Genomic DNA, 17,041 nt, shown 5'->3' on the forward strand with positions numbered 1-17,041 from the left:
AGCTAAAAGCCTTCAATAGTTTGAAGTACGCCAAGTAAAGCAAAGCAAAACTATTACATTGGAATTTATGTCACTTGTTTTTCCAAAAGGAAAGTATTACCTTTCCCAGTGGCTACACACATTGGGATCTTCCAGATTCAAAGACAGAGTTGAACCCATCCAGTGGTACAGGAGTATGACAGGGAAGCCAGAAAAGGAGTTGAAATGAAGAATCATCTTTCCAAAGAGATGACTGTGAGAAGAAGAAAATTAATACTTTAATAATACCATACAGAATATAAAGTAGCTAATAATGTTGACCCATCTGGAGTCAGCCTAAAGAAAGAGGCACTTCAGGGAACACACACTGCTTGCCCAGCAGCAGCAACACCCTGCCCATTTTGGAAGAAGAACCCAAATGGAGCAGTTTCACATGAGGTCAGCTGGTGGACAAACTGCACCTCAGGGGTCCTGCTGTCCCCTCCAGCTGCAGCCACCCAGGCTGGGTGTGCTCAGCCAGCCTCTGCCCACTCTGAGAGCCAGAGCTGAGGTTTGGAATAAAGGCTGGCACTTGCTCAAGGCCTCAAGAGTGGAGAGGCTCAGCTGTGACACAGCACCAGGAGCCCTGCACGTCCCTCATTTTCAGGAAGGGTTTGTGCCTCCCCATGCTCCCCATGGCCAACACAGCCTCACATGTCACCCTGCACTGTCACTGCTCTTTAAACCTGAATCCCCAACATTTAATTCCCCCTCCTCAGCTGGCTGTAGAGTGTCCAAACAGAATAAACGTTCATTAAAAAAAGCTGTTGTAGTAACATGAAAGTCTAAGAAGATTATCCTAACTTTGACTAAGCAAATTATTTTAATTTTCATGCTGAAACACTCCTAATCCAATTGACCATTAATCCACAAATGCCTGAATGAATGGTAATAACATGTAATCTATTTGTAATGACTTAAGCTATATTTCTATTTCAGTGAACATTTGACCTTATTTCCTCACTTAAACACCAATTCTAACATTATATGGCTGCAGAGATAACAAAAAAATGAGATCCTTGAATCTGATCTGTACCAGAATGAGAAAATAATTTCTAATAAATATGTTTGATTTAATACAAACATTTTTAACAAAGTAAGTTAGTCTAGAAATAGCAATATCATACTTTAAATATTATGGAAGAGAATAAAACAAATGACATCAATCACTTTATTTTATGAGTAAAAACATCACAGGGCCATGGAAGAAAAAGAGATGAAGTAGTCTTACTTCACCCTTACTACAGAAATCAACATAAAAAATCTCACAACAAGAAACTATTATATTTAAGGTATCTGAGGATACAGAGATGATCCCATTTTGCTAAATTATTCTTGAAAAATCAGGCTGCTGAAAGATATTTCATGGTCTATAGCTATTTCTCTGCATGCAGCAAATAGTCAACGTGCAACTATTCAAAGAGCAGCTGTATTTTCAGCTAATAACTGCAGTGAAGTGGTGATTTCATTGAAAATACTCACTCTGATTAAGCTGACTGTAAATGGTATTTCCTTTTTTTTCTTTTATTCCGAACTTCAGCAACTTTCCTTTTGCAGTATATATTTACCAAAATTTACAATCAAAAAAATAAATTTGTATGAACCCCCCTAGAGTAAAACTTGGTTGCATTCCAGATCTTTTACTTAATTATTAGGAAAATAAAAACAGAAAATTAATACAGATGATTAGCATTGCTGAAGTGTTGATATTAGCAATAAAAGATGTAGATGACTCATTTAATTCTAGCTGCCTATGGTGTGCACCAAGAAAAACTGTTCAGAGTCACTTTTCATATCATATATTACTCAAATTATCTCACCCAATAACACAAGGGTATTTTCATTATCTACACCTACATGGAACGTGTAGTTCAAGTATTGAAATCACACATTTTGAGGAATGCCTTCCCTGTGCAAATGAGTATATACATGAGACAGAAAAAAACCCAACAAATTTAAGCTAATCCTTGGTGTTTCATCACCAGGACTTCCTTCCACAACACAACAATAAAATCTTATTGCCTGTTGGCTTCTTCTACAGCATTTGAGGCAAAATCTCTTGTTGAAAAAGCTGTATCTTTATTCCTATTTTCAGGCAGGAACTTTAAGGCAGGTCCAGTGTCTGTTCAGGTCAGACTTCTCTGCTTCTCTCAGCTTTAATCCAGGACTATGATTTAAAAAGTTTAACAGGAAAGCAGTGCAGCTGCACGAAACAACTGTAGAGTACTTCCCTAAATCTCTAGAAACTAATTAAGGAAATTTAACTTGTTATATATTTATTATATAAAAATTAGATAATCAGTAACAGTCATATTAAAAAATAAACCTGATCACCCCAAGGGTTATTATAATTACTAACAGGCTCATTTTAAAATGTTGTAACAGCTGTACAAAATAGGCTCCCATAAATTACAGGCCTAATTACTCCCCTAAAATACATTTAAACTTCAGCAACTACAGGAATTTCATTTGTCTCACCAGTAAACTGATGAAAAATCCTGTATGTGAACTATACAAACACAGGCAGTTAGCAATTAATACCCAATATTTGAGAGTTTTAGGCACTTTCCTGCCATCACCAACTGTATTGACAGTTTTTATTTGGTTTGTTGGGTTTTTTTGTTGTTGTTTTGTTTTTTTAATGTAGGGCTCAGGATCACAATCAGAAAAAGAGCAGATAACTAAAAAATGGAAAAAAAATTCTTCTTCTTTATGAGGTGAAAATTAAGACATGCAACATGCATAAAAATTAATCTCTCCACCCACCCAGACCAGAGCCACACGCAAAACTGAGGGCACACATCTCCCTCAGATTTGTTGTAATAAAAGGTAAATAAGTACAGGTGGAATTAGGGGAGCAGGGGAAGGTTTGATGGACACCATAAAACAAGCGAAGGTTGCTCAAGGCTGCAAACAAATATTTTTTGGTCAGCAAAATCAAATACACCTTGCAGGTGTCCTTGCCTTCACTCTCTCCAGAACACCCCACACAGACTTGGTGACTGCAACTGGAAATTACAGCTCCACGTGAGATAAGACTTTTTCTAAACATTTTTCAGTGAAGAATTGTTTGGTTTTTCACTTCCTACAGAGTCTTTTCTATAACACTTTTCACTCCTGAGGCTCACCTCCTCTACTAGGGACACAATTTGCTTATAAAAACATCTCTCATGACTGATGTCAGGCAGAGCAAAATTTGAATCTGACCTAATCTTGTCAATGATGATTAATCCTGTGTTATGTCTCATGGAAAAAAAAAAAACCAAAACAAAAAAACAACACAAAACCCACAACTGATTGCTTTTATTGATTACATTAGAGAATTAATGGATGTAGAGCAGAAGGCATTTTCCCTTTGGAAATCAGTAAATTAGTCTGTCACATGAAATCTCACTTATAAAGCAAATAGAAAACAACCTGTATTAGGAGCATTATCACACAGACCCTAGGCTGGCTGAAGATGCACAGCCACAGCAAATGGACCCCGACTGATCTTTTCCCAAATCCTCAAAACACGTCACTCCAAAGGCAGCACTGACTGTCACTGTCATGGGCAGTTCAGGACAGACCAAGCTGGCAGGGCTGAGACTCTGGCTGACAGAAAATGTGTGAGATCTGCACGGCCAGCATGAGAGTTTGCTAAACGATAACCCAGTAGCGCCCTAAACCGAAGTGCCCTAAACTTTCACAGCCTCCATGATCACAGAGATTATGAGAGCCCTTCTTGATGCAGCTTAACCAGATCTGACTCTCCTCACTTGTGCTGCTTTGCTTTCAAACCTCACTGTGAAACAGAAACACATCTGGAGAGTCTAAACGTGTTGAAGATGGGCTAAGCTTGTGATGTGGGGAAAAACAACTTGTTTAGACTGTGTCTGAAGAATGACCAAATCAGAGGCTGAGTGTGCTGGAACAGATGGATGGAGACAGATATGTTGCTACTTTTTTCAAGTTGCGTTGCTAAGAAAAAGAAATCAGTAATCAATTACCATTTTTCTTTAGTTATTAGATTAGATCATTTTTATTTTCCAGTCTCACTTTAATTAGAGGCTCCTAAGAAAACTGGGTATATGTAATCACAGTGTTTGTCTGTGTGTTCTGGACTCATGCCCAATAATATGTAAATTTATTGGTCACTTAAGAGAGAGGAAGAAGTCTTGAAATGTGGAATTCCAGGGAATCAAGTGATAATGTACAAGTCTGGAGGAGACCAGGCTTTATTTTCCCCTAAATGATGGAATTACCAGTTTTGAAAGCTACAGCATCACAGTCCTTTTAAGTACTGCTATAATTTCACAGAATGCAACTCTTTATCATTCCTACTAAACATAAATGCAATAATGCATGATCTGATCTTAAATAACAGAGAGCACCCTTCAAACTATATTAAAACTATAAACTGGAGTAAATTTTGGAGTTAAATTGTATTTTTTGATTTTTTTTTTCCACTTAAACATTTTCTGGTGGAAACCTGGAGAGGTTGGGAGCTGTCACACAGCACATTGTTTTCTAAGCATCAAACAACCTCTTGGATTGTAATTACAAGCATGGAGTGAAATAAGGTAATTGCAAACATGGGAGGAAACACAGAACTTTACCACCCAGCAAATATGTGGATTTGCACCACTAATGCCACACAGTTTCAGATGGAATGGGTGGCTGGATAGCATGGATCATGCTGCAGCGAAGACCCAAAAGCACAGGAATATTGCAACAAAGTCCTCAAGGACTCTGCAGTATCTTTTACAAGACCTGCTCTTACTGCAAAAGATCACATGAGAGTTTCCTCCAGGAACTGTCCTCTTGAAAAGCAAGATTCTCTTTGGCCTGCTGACTTCACTTACTGCCATTGAGTGAGAGTTTCTGAAGCTGGGAAGCTGGCAGGGACCATATATCCACTTACCAGTCCTCCCTTAAATTAGCATGGAAAGGGCACGAAAAGACAGTCTGCACAAGGCAAGGAGGCATGGTAAAGACAAATGCCAGCATGCCAGATACTTTGGAGATTTATTATTATTCCTTTATTATTCCTCAGAGGAAGGCTGCCAAACTGTAGCTCTCATTGTCTGCTAAATTAGGCCCTTTCACTTGCAAGTATCTTGGGTTTTTTCAGGTAGATAGCAAGTATAGGTGCTGAATAGGTAGGTACTGTATGCTTAGAGATTATTTCCACAGGGAGCTAGCAGCATGAACTGTCGACAAAAATCTTTTGGCTAAATATGCTACCTTTGTTTTCCCCCCAACCAGACGAAAATTTGCCAAATAAAAGCAGTTAAAGCTGGGCAGAATCCAAACTAAAGTTTCTGAAAAGCTCACTTTGAGAAGATGAAATAGCACCTTGAATATAAATCCTGATATGCTTCGTTTACACAAGAGATTTCAGGTGAAACATAAAAAACTATGTCAGGCCCATACACAGATGGCACCTCTCAGCCCTAGGCATCTTTCCCAGGGTGGATGTTGGGAGTTAACAGTTAGTTCTCAGCAGAAAAGGCAAATAACATATAATTAAATAGAGTCCATACAGTATAAGCTTGAGACAAAAATCATATCCCTCTCCACTTTTTTCCACCCTCCTCTCTTTCTTTTTTAAAATTAATATATTTAATATATTAATTAATATATTTAAAATCATAAAAATAATGTATTCCTTACTGAAACATCTCTTTGTATTAATCCCAGGTCTATTTTAATAGTACAGGTGAAGACTTTAAGATTAAGTAAAAATGGCTGAATGCATGCGTTTAAGGAGAATTATTTCTGAAATTAGGTATTACCAGTACGTAATTTCAGCCCTGCTGCTTTTGGGACAAAAAGCCACAGCTCACAACCTGTCAGGGACATTTCTTGGTGTATCAAGTGCTCTTGAACCCTTTGAAGAGGGTTTATATATCGCCAAAGAGATGCTTCCCATAAACACATATAGCCATTATTTGTGCTTAGGTTCCAGTGATCATGAGATGTGTGTATTGGCAGAGCAACGTGGTCCAAAATTTTGTAAACACTTTAGAGGAAACTAAAACTCAGCCACACATGCTCAAAAGCACACAGGAGGAAGCAGTGGAGCAAAGAAGCAAAGGAAGTGGAAGATGCACTTGGCCTGTTGGCATACTCCATCTTATTCCCATTATGTCTGCTCTCAACGCTATGTTAGATGTTATTTGCTGATTCCTGACAGCAGCTTCCAAAAAAACATGGCCTCTTTGTCTCAGAGCAGCAGCATTGTGTTACAATCATTGTCACTCTGGGCTCAAACTGCAAGGCATGATTTCACACAAAACACTCACTTTGGGGGCTCCTTTTGGCAGAGCCCTGTGATTGAAATCTTTTGCTGCTCTTTAGTTCAGCTCTCATCCAAATCAACCAATTATGAAGCTTCTCTATGGGCCACATGAAGAGCGGGACAAGTAATGTAACATAGCCATCATTTATTTAAATCACTTTAAATCACTTTTCCTAAGCCCTATGACAAAAGAGAATTGTGCTCCAAATAGCAGTGGGGGATAGGGAAAAAAAAATCTCAAGTCAAAGTTATCTCCACCTTTACTATTTTTCTCCTGTACTTTAGAAAAACGTCTGCAAGATAAAATCAAAACATCTACACCGGACAAACACAAGTAACTTGCCAGGTGACAATGTTATTTTTCTACTTGCTCTGGAAATCCTTTAAATTCACCAAGAACATCCAACCCTTCCCCTGCCAAAAAAAATTCTGAAAAACAGATAGACAAAACTTACATATAGGAGGAACTTCAAAAGTTGCTTTAAACATGCTGAACTCATTTAAACTCTGTACAGATGTCTCTGTTTTCATTAATGGAAAGTATTGTGACAGGGCTGAGACCAAACCATGTTAAGAACAACATCCTCCTGCCCATACTGTCTCTTGAATAATTTTGCACTGGAAATGTTTTTCTTGTACAGCTACCCTTGAAATACAGCACTATTCACTCTGAAGAGGACTTACAGGACCTACCCCTGAAGGAAACAGGCACTGTGTGGGAAGCATTCATGACATAATTCCTGTGATGTGCAGAAAACTTTGGGAAGCAGTGGCTTCTTCTGAAAGAAATGGGGTTGTGCATGGAACAACAAGCTACCAGCTCGTGTACCATCTTCTGTCAGGTGCATTTTCCTTTCCTTTGCAGTCCATCAAAGTAATGTAACTTCTTCTGAGCCCTGATCTGGTGTTCCACCCTGCTACTGCCCATACATGTGCCACGTACCTTAAACACATGTCTTGGGGTGACTGTATGATGCCTATATCCCCAAATCGTCTGTTCTGTTGGTGTCGAATATTAAATTCTGCAACTTTAAGACTGGTTCCAGGAGTGAAGGGGGGGAAGAAGAAGTGCAGAGTTTGTTATCAGAGACTGCACTGGCTCCCCCACATTCCTGCACTCGGACTTTGTTGTCTGTGGTGGACAGTGAGAGAGAGCTCTCCTTTGCTCTTAGTTAGTTCTTTGGCTAGCTGAGGCAGAGAAGCCCCCTGGATTGTTTTTTTTTTCCTTTTTCTGTTTTCCTGGAACTGTTTGAACCTGCTCTGGACTGAAAACCCTGAATAGCACCGGGAGCTCACACCTGTGGCCCACCGGGCCTGGCCTGGGCCACGGCATTCCCCAGCACCGGAGGGACTGAGAACAGACTGAGTGAGCCGGGCAGCCACAGAAATAACTCTTCTAAATCTGCCATCTCTTGGGAACGGCGAGGGGTTTTGCTGTTTGATACTGTTCATTTTGTGCTGGGAGGTGTGTTGCTTGTTGAATAAACAGTTTTCTTTTTTTTTTTCCACTTCTCTCCAATTTTTTTCGTTCTCTTTTTCCCCCCGAGCCGACTGGGGAAGGGACTGCTTGGAATCTTTTTTTCTTTTTTTTTCCCTGCAGGGACCTAATTCAGACGTTTCCTCCCAAATTTGTCCTAAACCAGGACAAAACACATTACCCTCCTCTGGATAATATTTCTTTATTAAGGAGTCTGAGCCAGCCTTCCTCTCTACAACCTCCAGTGCTGCTTTGAGCAGACCCTTCCAGCTGAGCACTTCCCCAGAGAAACACCACCACGATGGGTCAGGACCACCCTGACTCTTGCCTGGACAATTCTACCCAGACCACAAACCCCTGCTGGTCTCCTCCTGAACAGCCTGACAAATTCACCTTCTGCATCACCCTAAGCTCATGACTTCTCTGAATGCCCCTTGCCTTTCATGGTCTCTTCCCACGCCCAGCACTTCCAGTACTTTACAAGATGTTGGCCCTTTGTTCGGCAAGGCCTTGGTTCCAGCCATCATTGGCAATATATTGATATTACAAAGAAATACTTCTTCACTGCCTCCTATTTGAAAACTCTCATCTAAAAAGAGCTATTATTAGTCCCTTTAAATGTATGAATTTTCATTGACTTTTGATGAAAAATAGCATGACTTTAGCTTGACATCTGTCTTCATTACTGCATTGTCTCTCCTTATTTCCTCTTGCCTTTTGTCTTGGGGTTTAGATTATAAAAGGCAAGATCATTTTTTGCTATTGTTCTTGTGCTGTTGCACATCTCCTGTGGCTGCAGTGCTGGACACTGGAGCCATACAAACTGCAGCTCTTTGTGCCAGTGATCCTAATTCTAAAATGACACACTGATACGAAGCCTTTACATTTCTTTGAGAAAATAATTTTGCACACACTTGCACCTCTGTGTGTTTAACAAAAATGATCCGATGGGCTGAGAAAGGTGTTCTTTTACAGCAACAGAAAAATTATTTCATTTCTTTCCTGAGGTCACACAGCAAGTCAATGTCAAAGTCAAAATTATGTTTTCTGCTATATCTTTTCATTGTCTTGCATATAAAAAGAGGTCAGAATTAGAATCTCACTGTTGACTATGGACTAATTTCTCTGACAATCAGATACAAAACACTGATAAAACTGGAAGAGATGGCTGTCCACATTTTAATATAAACCTAATGTTTGCATCCAAAGGCATGAACCACAAATCCTTACACAGGCAAAATATCAATTAAAGACCAGACAGCTTGAATGGGTTAATTAGCATGAATGATGACCCACTCAATAAAGATATTCCAGTAAACCAAATCCTTCCCCAGAATGTTACTCCTAGTCTTCTGACAGATGGCTTTAGATGATACATGCTCTTTTCATATGTTAAAAAAAAACAAAAACAAGCCATCATTTGAAATATCAAGACACAGATTCTTCTCACAGATGAAGAAATACTGCAGTTATATCTACGTTTATGCTAAGCTGACTGGAGCATAAGAAGTCAGTACTAATTACTGACAAACTAATCTGTTAATATCAAAAATCAAGATCAACTTCCTGGCAGTGAGTCTGTAATGTAACTACATACTGAAATCTGATTCCACTGGCATCATTCATCAAGGAAGACACCACTTAACAGGAATAAGGATGTTAGAACTTTGACTGTCATTTCACTACACCATACCTAAAGAAACACTATTCCCCTACACTTTTGTCTTGGGGTAACTATATGATGCCTGTATTTTTAAATTGTCTGTTTGGTTGGTGTTGAATATTGAATTCTGCAGCTTTAAGACCGGTTCCAAGAGTGAAGGGGGGAGGAGAAGTGCAGAATGGGTTACCAGAGACTGCACTGGCTCCCCTGCATTGCTGCTCACAGACTTTGTTGTCTGCAGTGGACAGCGGGAGGGACCTCTCTTTTGCTTTTTAGTTAATTTTTTTTCTAACTAATTAAAACAAAGAAGTTCCCTGGACTGTGTTTTTCCTCCTTTTTCTTGAAATTGTTCGAACCTTCTCTAGAATGAAAACCCAGAAGAGCACCAGGAGCCCACACCTGTGGCCCACCAGGCCTGGCCTGGGCCGTGGCATTTCCCAGGGATGGAGGGACTGAGAACAGCCTGAGTGAGCTGGGCTGCAACTCACTGAAAGAACTTCTCTGAATCTGTCACCTCTTTGGAGCAGTGAGAGCTTTTGCTGTTTAGTATTGTTCATTTTTGTGCTGAGAAATGTTTTGCCTGCTAAACAAACAGATTTTTTCCCCACTTCTTTTCAAGGAAATATTTTTCTCCAAACCAATTGAGAAAGGAACTGTTTAAATCTGTTTCCCAAAAGGACCCCATTCAGAAGTTTCCTCCCAAATTTGCCCTAAACCAGGCCAAATATTTATTGGCACCCAACGTGTGGCAAGAAAGTGGGAAAAAAACCCCTGTTCTGATTACATTTTTAGTTTTACTTACTCTGTATTAGGGTAAAGCATTCAGTAACCATATTGCTTGAATTCATAATGTCTCTTGAGGTGGAGGCCTTTATGTTTCTCTGGTCCCTAGGCTTTTTTTAAGTTTTAATACCTTTCTAGTCCCTAAGCTTATTTTCTTATCTGGAGACAGCTCCAGTAGTGTCCCTTAGATGAAGTTTTTACACTAGAGGAGCACGAATTAGAATAGCTATTGTACTGGGCTTGGTGATAATGATTTATGGAAAGTTTATAAAGCTACTAAAGTTTGTTCCAAGTACTTATGGTTTATGGTTTCTTTGTCCTACCCTGCATCCCAGTTCCAATAGCACGTTTTGGGGGTTCATTAGTAATTACATCCAGTTTGTTAGAAAAGCAGGAGATGAGGCTTTTCAGCCTTTCCTTTCCTTCTTCTCCTTTGAATCTGTTAAGTCATCTGTTAAAGAATGCTCAGTTTCCCCTGAAAGTTAAAAACACCACCTTCCTAGTATTTCATCTGGTAAGCTTCCCCTATACAGTCTGCAGCCTCCCTAGAATGAGAGCTGAGGTATCCAGAAGAGCTAATGAGACCCCTCATCCAGGAGTAGACTCAGGCATGGAAAATTCTGAATAGTGTGAGGAATAAGAAAGAATGGGCTGAACCCTGAAGAAATTTTCTGATCCCCCAGCCTGGGAATTCTCACATGAACAAATTCAGAACCCAGACGAGGTGGGGAAATATCTGGAAAAAAAGTGCCATGATAATTCTAATGAAAAAATGCTCATTGCAATATGCTGGGCTCTAGTATACGCTTATTGCACACTGCTAGGTACTGTAGGGCAGCAGATAGAGGTCAAGGGGCAGGGAGATAAATCAGCCAACATCCCAGTTACTGAGGTTGTAGCAAAACCAAATGATAAACCTAAGCCAGCAGCTAAACCAGACAATAAACCTAAGCCACTGGCAATTGCTGCAGGAAGGAAGCACACTAGTAAAACTAATCAGCCAGTGGATGATGATGATCCAGGGAAAAAAATCCTCAAGGCAAGCTTCTGATACAAAGTCAGAAGTGAGAGCAACTGACACAAGATCAAAGGCCAATATTGAGTCCTTATCCCTAAAAGACCCTTGTGGCCTAAGAAAAGATTACACCCAATGACCTGATGAATCTATAATTAGTTGGCTAGTCCATCTTTACAATACTGCAGGCGAGGCTACAATTCTGGACGGCACTGAATCCAGGCATTTGGGATCTGTGTCACATGATCCCGTTATTGACCAAGGAATGATGAGGGGGGCTAATCCTCAGAGTCTCTGGACACGGGTCCTGGGAAGTGCAGCACAAAGATACCTGTGTGCAGACGACCTCTATATGCAGCAAACCCAAATAAAAGACCATGGAACAAGGGATTCAATGCTTGAAAAAAAATGAGAGCGGCAAAATTGTTTTTTCAAATGGCCTAACAACTGAAAATCCAGACTTAATACCATGTACATCCGTGATGTGGCGAAAACTTGTACGACTTGGGCCACAAGAATACGCTTCTGCTTTAGCAATAATGAAATGGGATGACAAGTAAAAAACCATGCTTGATTTAGCAAATAAGCTCCGAGCATACGCAGATACCATGCATGGCCCAACACATGCCAGAATCGCAGCTGTGGAAAGAGGTCTACAAAAATTAAAAAATAAGATAGAGGAGAACCACAAGAAACTAAAGGAGAAAATTAAAAAAGACCTTATCCAAATCTCCACTATACAGATCAAAAGTTCTGGCCCCAAACATAAACATTCCCCAGACAGGGAGAAAAGACCCTTCTCATGAGCTGAACTGTGGTCTTTCCTGCATAATTCTGAAAAAAACATGAACAAGTAAAACAAAAAAATCTACTGTTACTCTGGCAAAACGAGTGCTTGAATTACAGAACAGCAAGATGCAAAGAAGTTCCACCAAAAAGGAAACAACTCCAGTAGCCCGTAGCCAGACTGCCAAGTATGATGATAATAAAATATCCAATCCCATTGAAAGAACCTCCAAGACATATGCCCAGGGAAAGAAAAAGGGACCCTGCCTCTAGCCAGGTAGAGGTTGGGGAAAACCATGTTTTTTAAACTCTGTAAATTCACTGGCCTGGCACATCTGAACCACAAGAATATGAGGCCTTGGTCAACATAAGTTCTCAGTGCACACTAATCCCATCAAGACATGTAAGAACAAAATCTGTTTCTATTGCTGGCCTGACAGGAGAATCATAGGATTTTATTTTAGTAAAAGCTAAAGTGAGCCTAACTGAAAATAAGTAAAAGAAACACCCTATTATAACTGGCCCAGAAGTCCCATGCATTTTAAGCACAGACTTCCTCTGAAATAAGTATTTCAGAGATCCCAAAGTACTCAGGTGGGCTTTTGAAGTAGCTGCTCTAGAGGAAGAAAGCATTAAGTGATTAAACACCTTACCTGGACTGTCGAAGAACCCAGTAGTAAGACTACTAAAAGTAATAAAACAACAGGTACCAATTGCTACCTCAACAGTGCACCGCCGGCAGTACCGGACGAATCGAGATGCCGTGACCCCCATCCACAAGATGATCTGTGAGCTGGAGAGCCAAGGGGTGGTCAGCAAAACCCACTCACCCTTCAACAGCCCCATCTGGCCTGTGCGTAAATCGGAAGGAGAATAGAGATTGACTGTGGACTATCGTGCATTGAATGAGGTGACTCCACCACTGTGCCAGACATGCTGGAACTGCAGTACGAGCTGGAGTCCAAGGCAGCAAAGTGGTACACCACCACTGACATCGCCAATGCATTCTTCTCCATTCCTCTGGCAGCAGAGTGCAGGCCTCAGTTTGCTTTCACCTGGAGGGGCAGGCAGTACACATGGAACCGACTGCCCCAGGGGTGGAAACACAGCCCCACCATCTGTCATGGACTGATCCAGGCTGCACTGGAATCAAGTAAAACCCCAGAACATTTACAGATACAATAATATCATTGTATAGAAAAACACAACAATAAAAGTATTTCAAAAAGAAAAAAAAATCCAGATTCTCCTGAAAGCTGGTTTTACCATCAAGAAAAGCAAAGTCAAAAAACCTGCCCAAGAGATCCAGTTCCTAAGAGTAAAGTAGCAAAACAGACGGCATCAAATTCCCACTGAAGTCATCAACAAGATAACCACAATGGCTCCACCGACCAGCAAGAAGGAAACACAACCTTTCTTAAGTGCCATAAGTTTTTGAAGAATACACATTACTGAGTACTGCCAAACTGTAAGCCCTCTTTACTTGGTCACCCATAAAAAAAAACAAAACAAATTTCCACTGGGGCCCTGAACATCAACAAATCAAGCAAGATTCACCCAAATCAAGCAAGAAATCACTCATGCGGTAGCCCTTGGCCCAGTCAAGACAACACCAAAAGTAAAAAATGTACTCTACCTCCAGGAGCCATGGTCTGTCCTGGAGCCTTTGGCAAAAAGTACATAGTGAGACTCAAGGCTGACCACTAAAATTTTAAAGTCAGTTACAGAAAGTCCAAAGCCAACTCACTCCCACAAAAAAACCCCAAAAAACTTAGCCATCTATAAAAAAGTTCAAGCTGCCTCAAAAGTAATTAGCACAAAAACACAACTCCTCTTAGCACCCCAACTACCAGTCCTAGAGTAAATATTTAAAGCAAAAGTTCCCTCTACCCACCATGCCACCGATGTTACATAAAACAAGTAAATTGTCCTCATCACACAGCATGCCTGTATTAAAAAATTAAATCGCCCTGGGATTTTAAAAATAATTACAAATTAGCCCAAAAGGAAAAACTTTAATCTCACTAACAAAAAAAAGACCCGAAAACAAGTAACACGTGCTAAAAAAGCCCCACCATACAACCAACTACCAACAAATAGAACACACTATGCTCTTTTCACTCACAATTCCTGTTGCATCAAGAAATAAACCAAAAGTAACAAACAGCTGCATAAAAACCCACACAACAGGTTGCACAAACTACCGAAGAAGAAAATTAATCAAGTCAACTTGCTGAACTCAAAGCCATTCAGCTGGCCCTAGACATTGCTAAAAAAAAAAAGTGGCCAAAGCTCTACCTCTACACCAATTCATAAATAGTAGTCAATGCTCTGTGGGGTTGGCTGGAAAAGTAAAAAAACCCAAAAACCTAGCTGACAACATAAAAGAAAACCAATCTAAATTGCTAATAAGTGAAAAAACATTAACACTTCAGTAAAAAAGCTACCTGTAAAAGTCTGTCATGTAAATGCCCATGTCCCTAAAACTAAAACTAACAAAAACCACCAAAACAACAAGGAAGTAAATCAAGCTACACAAATAAAAGTGTCAAAAATAAACTTAAATTAGCAACACAAAAAAAAGTTGTTCCTAGCACGATGGGCCCATGATGCCTCAGGTCATCACGACAGAAATGCCACCTATAAGTAGACACAAAACTGAGGAGTAGATCTAACCATGAACAGTATTCCTCAAATTATCTACAACTGTGAAATGTGTACTGCCATCAAGCAAAGCGTCCCCCCACCCCTCAATGCAAGGGCAGTAGTTTCTGTCTGTGGGGACTCAAACCTGGCGTGCACAGCCCTGCCCCTGGAGAACTGTGTCACCTCTGGACTGTTTTACCACCTGATACACCAAAAAAGGGGAACCCTATTTCCAGGGAAATTAAGTGGACACAGCCAGCTGACTTGACACGGGTCACTGAGCTGCCCAGTTTCGAATTATTTTTGCCAGATATGGACTGTGATCATTGAGCAAGAGCACAAATTTCACAGCCAGTCCTGCGAACTGCTCTTTTCAGTCAAAGACTTGTAACACTCCAGACTTAAAATCCCACACTAAGGAACCTAGACAAAGCCATGGCACCTCCATAGCATATCAGCAGTCAATACTAATATGATGCCACTGATTCACCCCCTATGGGAGCACCACACATCTGACTGTATGACAAGGCCACATGATTGGATGTGTAAGAAAAATTAAATAAACTCTATTACATAAGATGCCATACATTGATGCTATGCAGGTGCATGAGTTACACTGGTAAACACGCAGAGACTTGGTCCTTAAATAACAATTTGTCCAGCTTATTAAAAAGGCAGGAGCACACCTGCTCAGCTGGTCCTTCTGATTTGAGACAGGAAATCAAACTAGACATGCTAATACTATTTCATTTTCAGGGCCACCTGCTACTGCAAAGTAGCAAGCAATACAGTTATTTGGCCACCCAACCTGGTGTTTTCCTAAATTTTATCTCCAGCTCAGACAGCTGCACACGCACTCCGTCCACTTCAAGAACACACATACCTAATTACATATGCTTTCCTTCAAATATTGTGCTATTGGGCACAAAAACCATTAAGGGATGTTGACACAGCAACTGAAGTCAGCTTTCAGTTTCAGACATGCTGCTCAATCAAAGAATCTAAGATGTTTCAGCAAAGGTCTGCAGCTTATCTGCTGGGAAACAAATGCTATCTCTAGACTTGTCTTCTCTGAGGTTTTTTTCTTTGTTCTTCCAAGATGCTGCATAAAAACAATTTTTTCCTATATAATGATATTATTCAGCTTTCTAAAACACTGCTGCCAAAGCTGAGTTACCAACTTGATAAAATAAGCTATGAAGCATCTTCTCTACTGATGACATGTTCCAAGTGACGTTTTAAACTCACTCTACAGTGAGAAGCTGGTACTTTGGAAAAACTTCAGAGCTTATGTGATTCTAGGAAATGCATGTTCACTTTGACCGCATTTCAGTACTCAATGACTGGAAGCAACATTTATGTATTAATAAGATTACCAAAAACTCCCCCTTCCCAGCTCATTTGAGGAAAAGCGGCTGCATATTTATCCTAATTGATTCTACATTTCCAGACTGAACCTACTCCTTGGCTGAAAGACAAAATAGCAAATGTTTATGCTACTATTACTGTTGCCAAAAGAAAATCTGTACAGGATACCATACAACTGAGAATTTCTCTAGTCAGCTTCTGCTGAGGGACATATGCTGGAATAAAATCAAGGTATTAAACAGATTTACATTTTCATGTGCAGGTCACGTTAATTTACATCTATACACAAGCATCTCTCTATTCCAGGGTGTACACTCGCTCCAGTTTCTGCTCACGACTTCCGTGAGAATATGGCAAAAGCCTTCCGTGAAAATAAAGGTTTAACCTTTAAAAATAGACAAGCGCTCCGAATAGAACCTGAACCGACTCGTCCGAGCTCGGGACCGCAGGAGCGCTCCCGCATCCCGCCCCACCATCCCGGTCACCCCACACAAACGCGGGGACAAACACGCCTGAATGCTCTGCAAAGGCGGAGGCACCGCGGGCAGCCCCGCATCCCATCCGCTCCCCGGAGGATGCTTCTGCCCAGGGCAAACCCCGCTGCGGGAGCGATGCCGTCTCGCCCCCGCTTCTTCCCCGAGGCTGCCGCGCCCGGCACCTGCGGGACCGGACGGGACGGGACCGGTCAGTGCCTACCTGTCCCTCGGGCACCCGGTCGGACTGTCCCTCGGGCAGCCTCCCCGGCCGGCCGGTCGCCGGGAGCCGCCGCCGGGAGCCGCCGCCGGGAGCCGCCGCCGGGAGCCGCCGCCGGGAGCCGCCGCCGGGAGCCGCCGCCGGGAGCCGCCGCCGGGAGCCGCCGCCGCCGGCACTCGAGCGAGGGGCGGTGTGAGCGGCGGGGCCGGCGGGGATCAGCCCCTCCTCCGCCTGCCCCGGACCGCCCCCGGCCAGACCCACGGACATTTTAACCACTTACCACTCTCCTCGATCCAGTTTTGTTCGGGG

At 41.4% G+C, this 17,041-nt stretch overlaps 1 protein-coding gene across 2 annotated transcripts in view; it reads right to left on the reverse strand.

The window, feature by feature from the left end:
• Positions 1–255, reverse strand: part of LOC106857638 (uncharacterized) — a 28,151-nt gene extending 27,896 nt beyond the window's left edge. For both annotated transcript variants that reach the window (XM_088155893.1, XM_088155892.1), the window contains exon 1: positions 101–255. The gene's annotated coding sequence lies outside the window, so the exon portion shown is untranslated. The remainder of the gene's footprint in view (positions 1–100) is intronic.
• Between the last annotated feature and the right edge of the window lie 16,786 nt (positions 256–17,041).

Source organism: Sturnus vulgaris, chromosome Z (genome assembly GCF_052056855.1).
Source record: "Sturnus vulgaris isolate bStuVul1 chromosome Z, bStuVul1.hap1, whole genome shotgun sequence".
In the NCBI taxonomy this organism is placed as follows: Eukaryota; Metazoa; Chordata; class Aves; order Passeriformes; family Sturnidae; genus Sturnus; species Sturnus vulgaris.